The following is a 6,764-nucleotide window of genomic DNA, read 5'->3' on the forward strand; positions in this document are numbered from 1 at the left end:
AAGTTTAACAAATCAACAATAAAGTTGAGTTAGAGATCCAGACTAATTCACGCCCACTCTCAGTCCTATTGTGTGTTCAATAGTAAATTCAACTATTTTGGCCAACTATTCTATTGATCATCATGCATTTCTTTATACTAAAGCATTGATTTGTTAGAAATATTTTAATGTAGATTCAGTGGCAAGCTAACAAAGTTGCACTTGAGGTGGCCCATTTACAAGTTCTCCTTAACCTCGAGAGAGATGCCCCTTCTATAGTTGCCAATATTCCTTTGTCTTCCTCTTCCTAAAAGGGCTTTCTACCTTCTCATGGGAATGTTTGTAGACATGCTCTCTTTACTTGAGATAGTTGGAGGCTTCCTCCTAGGCTTCTCCCATTGCTATGTGAAGGATTTTGCTTAGCAAGGTTGTTTGTAGTCTCCTCTTTGGTGCTTTTCCTCTCCGATTCTAGGTGATCTACTCATGCTAATTATGGTGAGATTTATTTGACAACAAGCTCCCTTGGTTGGCTATTGCAATTTTCCCTTCTCACTGTTCATAAATGAAAAGATACAAATAAAGATAATGACAGATGAAACCATCTTTATGGACACTCCACACCCTACTGATGTATGGAGCAAAGTAGATGGCCATGATCTTCTTGCTCACCTCTATTACTACTCTCCTCATGTGATGACTTTGTTTATGTTTTTATATTCTAAATAATTTATGAATGTATCTCTTTCCATCCATTTTTATAAAAATATGTGAAAAAATTAAACAAATCTTACCTTCAAATTGCTTGTCATAAAAAATAAAATACAGAACGAACAACAAAACTATGTGACTAGGGTTTTGTGTTGTTTTTATTATTATAATAAATAACGCTGACTTTTGCATGGGAAAGGCATCTTTTTGTCTCCATGCACGAGGCATTTTCACATCAATAGTTAGTACTGAATTTTGTAAGATTGAAATTTTTTTTATTATTATCATAAATAGTTATGACTTTTCAACAAAGCAAATATCCATATTTAACCTTTTGATTGTAATAATAAATAATGCTAGGTAACTAGTGTGAAGGATCCTCACCATGTGACCCCATCGATTTTTGGGTTTATGGACGCAATTGTTTAACATTTAAATCTTGTAACATGCAAAAGATGGCTATCTAATTTGCATCGAAAAAACTATATTCACACAGTTGTTTAGTCTACCATGTTAGCACATGTAAATCAAATTTTCCTCCATGTTTTATGGGATTATAATTGTGGATTTTTGTTTTAATCCCATGACTTGAATAAAACTATTTTTTGCTTGGTTGTTAAGCTAACTAAAGAATATCTCTATTTTTTAGTTTTATTCCCGGTTTTCCTTCATTTTTTGCTTTGATGAAGGCTCTATATATTTTGTAATTAATTCATTTATAAGTAATCAATCAATCAATGAAATAGTTGTATTCTCATTCTTCTCTCAAATTTTCTCTCTATTCTACAAGTTTGCTTCTTTCTTTCTAGCTAAATCTTATTGCGCTATACAGATTTAGATAAAATTTTACATGGTATTAGAGTGCATAGATGCTGGAAAGAAGAATCATTAACAATCTTTTGCAATAATTTTTTTATTGTCTTGGGGGTTGTCTGTAATTTTAATTTATATATTCATGAATTGAAATAAAGTTCCAAAAGGGGGTAATCTAAGTCTAAAATGAGAATAAAATATCATCCATCTGTCATCACTTTGGGAGAAGGAAATTACGAGTCCTGACATGATGGAATCCTAAATCACTGTAGATGGATTCATCTATTGCCACATTTGTATGGGATTATTCCTGAACCAAGTACTTGTTTGCAAAAATCTGCATGAGAAAGTAGAAATGATCATTTTTCAGGATTAATTGGTTTAAGTGTTGGGGAACACACATCATGGACTCTATGACATATTGAGTTCCCTTGCATTCTTTGGGATACTTTATGGGAAATGTATGAAGATTCCATTGAACCTCCATTCCCAGATGATCTAACTATAGATATGCTTCACTCCCTTGATAATGATGATGATCCTATGTATGATGATGACACTTAAGAGGAAATTTCTTATTGGAAGAGTTTTGATTGTCTTAATTACACAAAGACATCTCCTCTTGCTTCTCCTTTTTGTAAACCTCTAGTACCGCAATTATTCAGTCACCTCCACCTACCAGTTTGATAGAGATTTTGGCTTCTCCATATGCTACCTCAGATTCTCTTCAGCAAGTTCATTCTTGTCTTCTCGATGAGAGAGATATCATCCTATCAGACATTTATAATTTATTTGTTGAATCTCCTCCTTTATCACGATGACAACATTGAGGACACGTGTCATCTCTCTGATGTCAGCTCCCATCTAGATGCATATTCTTTTGGTTTGGATTCTCTTGTTCTCTCTCTGCCACTCCATTCTACTATCTTGCCACATCTTGATTCACATCCAAACAAATCTCACTCTTCAATGGTCATTGTTCTTGAGTCTTATACGGCAAAGTCGCAGTGCAACATCAGATTGGAGAAATATGAGTATTTTTGAGAACCATTCATTTTTATTCCTTCATACTTTTCACTTGAGTGGGATTTCAGTAGTTTGATAGCTCGAGGTTTCTATCTTTCAAAAGGAAGAGGTATCATTTGTTGCAGAGGAACCTACTACAACATTCACCATGCTACATTTTGTATTAACATTCTTTCTCTTCTTTGTGGAGGCATATATGAGCCCTATCTTTTCATTTTCACTTTCTGCGAAAACTTCTTGGGGTGAAGGACATTGCAGCATAAAAGTTGCCATGCAGAATCAATGTAAATTTTTAAGGAGGGTTTTATTCCCACTAGGTTTTCTCTCTTTCCTCTTTCCTTTCCTTAGGCTTTTGTCTCCTTAGTTAGACTTAAGGGGGGGTGTCAGTGCACGCAAATCGTTTTTCCTTCATGTTTTATGGGATTATAATCATGGATTTTTGTTTTAATCCCATGAGTTGGATAAAACTATTTTATGCTTAGTTGTTAAGCTAAGTAGAGAACATCTATGTTTTTTTAGTTTTATTTCTGTTTTTCCTTCATTTTTTGCTTTGACGAAAGCTTTATATATTTTGTAATTCATTCATTTGTAAATAATCAATCAGTCAATGAAATAGTTTTATTCTCATGCTTCTCTCAAATTTTCTCTCATTCTGCAAGTTTACTTCTTTCTTTCTAGCTAGATCTTACTTTGTTGTGGAGGTTTAAATAAAATTTTACATGCCACATAAAAGGACAAATACTCCAACGCAATGGGAATATAAAGCTTTGAATAATTACATAGCTCTCGAATTAATTAGTTCTTTAAAATATGTCGTTTAGGAGCGAAGGTTCTCCGTTGTTTAGGGGAAGAGGGAAGGAAGATCATCAACTGAGGTACTTATAGGCAACGTAGATAGATAATATTCAAGTTGGATAAGCCATGGAAGCTAAGGTGAACAGATCGATGGATTTGTGAATGATGCTGAAATGCCTTTAATTGTTGCAATAAATGAAGGAGATTTAGGTCATTCTGTTTTTCCCCGCTTATTAATTTCTAATAATATCTATTACTATATGTGTATTTACTTATGTTAGAGTGCTACCATGAGACTAGTCTCCTTAGTAGATAGCATGCCTTCTTTGGAGCGAGGATGATTGTAGTTTTCACCCATTACAGATTGTTTGTCCTTGGTATTTATTTATGACTATCGTATTTAATCTAAGATTAGTTTCGTTGTTCTAACAGTATTTAATTTATAGTGAATGCCACTTGACAATAATTTGGGATGTCTATCTTACAGATGAGGTGAAGCGTATATTAGATTCACCACATCCAGAAGAGCTACTCAATGTAAAGGACCAGCATGGCAATGCGCCCCTGGATATTGCTGTTCGTATAAACTATGTGCATATAATACGGCAGCTAACAGAGGAGAAAGTATGGGAGAAACTTTGTGGAATATGGAAGAAACATTGTGTTTGTACTAATGAGGACGGAGAAACTCCCATCTGTATGGGAGCGAAATTGGGGCATCGGGAAGCAGTAAAAGAGTTGATAGAGATCAGACCAGACGCTGTTGAAATACCAAATAGTTGTGGAATGAACGTGCTACACTTAGCTGCCCAAGTTAGCCAAATGCGAATTGTTGATTACTTGAATGGATACTGGAAAGAAACAAAAAAGGTAGATTTATTTAACTTGGTGAATCAGGGACTTAAGAAGCCTCATGGAGCTGAAAAAACTTAAAAAATAAAGCCCTTGGAATGGGGAGACACACCTCTTCAGATTGCAGCAAGGAACAAAAACTTCAATGTAAGTTTCTTTTTATTCCAAGCATTTATTGTCAGTGTCAAAGATCTTATTTTTCTAAAACCTTCGTCCGATTCGTTTAACTACACGTTCTATAGAAAATCTGCAACGTTTCTTTATCAATTTTTAGATTGTGTTTAATCTTTCAAATTCAGTCCAATTTATGATACAAACTTAAAAAAAAATACTTTGTCAATGAAACATATTTTTATCTGAAATTACACCAGCTTTTTTAGTGAAATCTATAATAGATTTCAGATAACACTTAAACAAATTAAATCAACAAGAAACTATTTAAAATTTACAGCATGAAACCCTAGGTTTCCAAAATAGCTTAGTGGGCCTAAAAACTGTGAAAATGAAACTATCTCCATGAGTATGTACAGAAAAAGAAAACCAACTCCAAAGCTCTAAAAAAAGGAGTCAACTATGGGCTCTGTAACGGCCTCAAAAAGGAAAAGACCAACTGGAAACCTATCTCATTAATTCTCACCTCCAGGCATGGGCGAAGGCATTGGGGCACGACCTCTTCCAAGACCCCTGCGTGGAGGACGACCCCTTCCTCAACCAGAAGCACGACCGAAACCTCGGCCACCACCTCGCCTACTCTGCTCCACTTGGGGACCCTCTACTTTTGTTTTGGGAGGCAGGACACCATTGAGTCTAGCAAAGTCTAGGAATTCTTCATCCTTGACCGTGTCCTCCGGATTGTCCCCAAGAAACCTCCATTTCAGAAATCTGAGGGCCATGCCTACAAAAATTTTGAGCTTTTGTAAGTCCTTTCCCGTCAGGTCGAGCATAAATGGGTAGAATTTGATCAGTTCTCTTGGAGCATTGAAGAGGATTCTCTCGCTTGACGGACTTCTTGCAATTCGAGCAAGATGTCACCTAGGAAGAGTCTTTTGGTGAGGGTCCAGACTTCTTGTTTATCAAGCTTTAGGTCCATCAGGGAGGCGACAAACTGATACGAGATGCTCGTGTTGTCTCGGGGGTATTCTTCACTGCTAATATGCCCACTGCCAAGAATGAGCTTAATGGCTAGGATGACCGTTGACTCAAGAAATAGGAGCCTCTTCAATCTTAGGTCCGTGATTTTTCTCAAAGAGACTTGACGGGTAGATGCCGAGAGAGAGATGGGAGTGTCTGCTCCAAAACAAGAGATTGGTCTCGGGTAGACACTCATTATAAATTCAAACAACTCTTCACCAGACATCGCTTAGAAACTTGTAGTAACTTGAGCTTCTGTGTGGGCGGTTACAGAGAGAATCCGTTGATAGTCTTGCAAAGGAAGCCGAATAAAAGCTAAAGAGCGTTGTCTTCAACATGCATTAATGAGAAATGCCTTGCAATGAATTCGGCTGCAAAGGTGGGAAGGGATATCTGTATAACATCATGCCAAATCTCGAGGCTAAAAACTTGAGCTCTATCCAATGGACAGTGCATGCCTCGTACTTGGAATGATGGTGGACCGCAAGCTGTCATTTCGGGATGAGAGTGGGAGAATTTGCTATTAGAAAGGCCAAATATGAATGACGTCATGGTTGATGTGATGGCAGAAAAGTTAATGCCTACAAATGAAAACAAGAAACTATTTCAAATAAAATATATTTTACATATCCTTGTTTAATTTAGGGATGTAGCAATCGTAATTGCTCCATATTACATGAGATTTAACTATAATTTTCTGCACTTTTTGCATATGACACAAATGGGATTTCTAAATATAGGATTTGCATTGTTATTGTATGTGTTTGTTATTCACATGAAGGAGTCTATGATATCTAAAATGTATATATAAAAGTTAATTTGTAATGAATTCTTTTATCTCTGATCTATATCAATTAAAGATTTATTTGCTGTGTAACAATTTGTCTCTTCAAGGGAGGGACTGAATTATTAATGTTTCTTTTACTCCTAAATTTGAATGTGAATATTGTAGATGGTGATTTCGCTGCTGAACATACGGGGCATAAAGAAGGGGGCGTTCAATGAGGCAGGCTTAACAGCCGTGGACATTGCAAGACAAAACACGGAGTACCACGAAAGTTACGAGATAATTGCACTACTGGCTAATTATCCTGCCAAGAGCAAACCTTTCCTGTATAGCGCTCCAAAGGTGAGTGCCCAAAAATACGAGAATGCCATTAACATGGTCCATAAAACATATGATGACAGGCGCAACTCGGAATTGGTGATAGCAGTTCAAGTGAAGTCTAATCAAATCGAAATGGCTTGAATCTCACACATTAAGCTTGTATTTTTAAGTTTAAAAGTGTTAAATATTTAGAATTGACTGACATTTTTAGGTTTAATATGTTGCTAAATGTATGTTATCATACTAAGAATACACTTCTAAGCTTAAAAGTGTTACACTCAGAATTAATTAGCATCCTCTAGACTTAATTTGTTGCTTACTGTATGCTATTTAAGACTAAAAGCTTAATCAA

This window comes from Cryptomeria japonica, unplaced genomic scaffold, assembly GCF_030272615.1.
Source record: "Cryptomeria japonica unplaced genomic scaffold, Sugi_1.0 HiC_scaffold_1573, whole genome shotgun sequence".
Taxonomy (NCBI): Eukaryota; Viridiplantae; Streptophyta; class Pinopsida; order Cupressales; family Cupressaceae; genus Cryptomeria; species Cryptomeria japonica.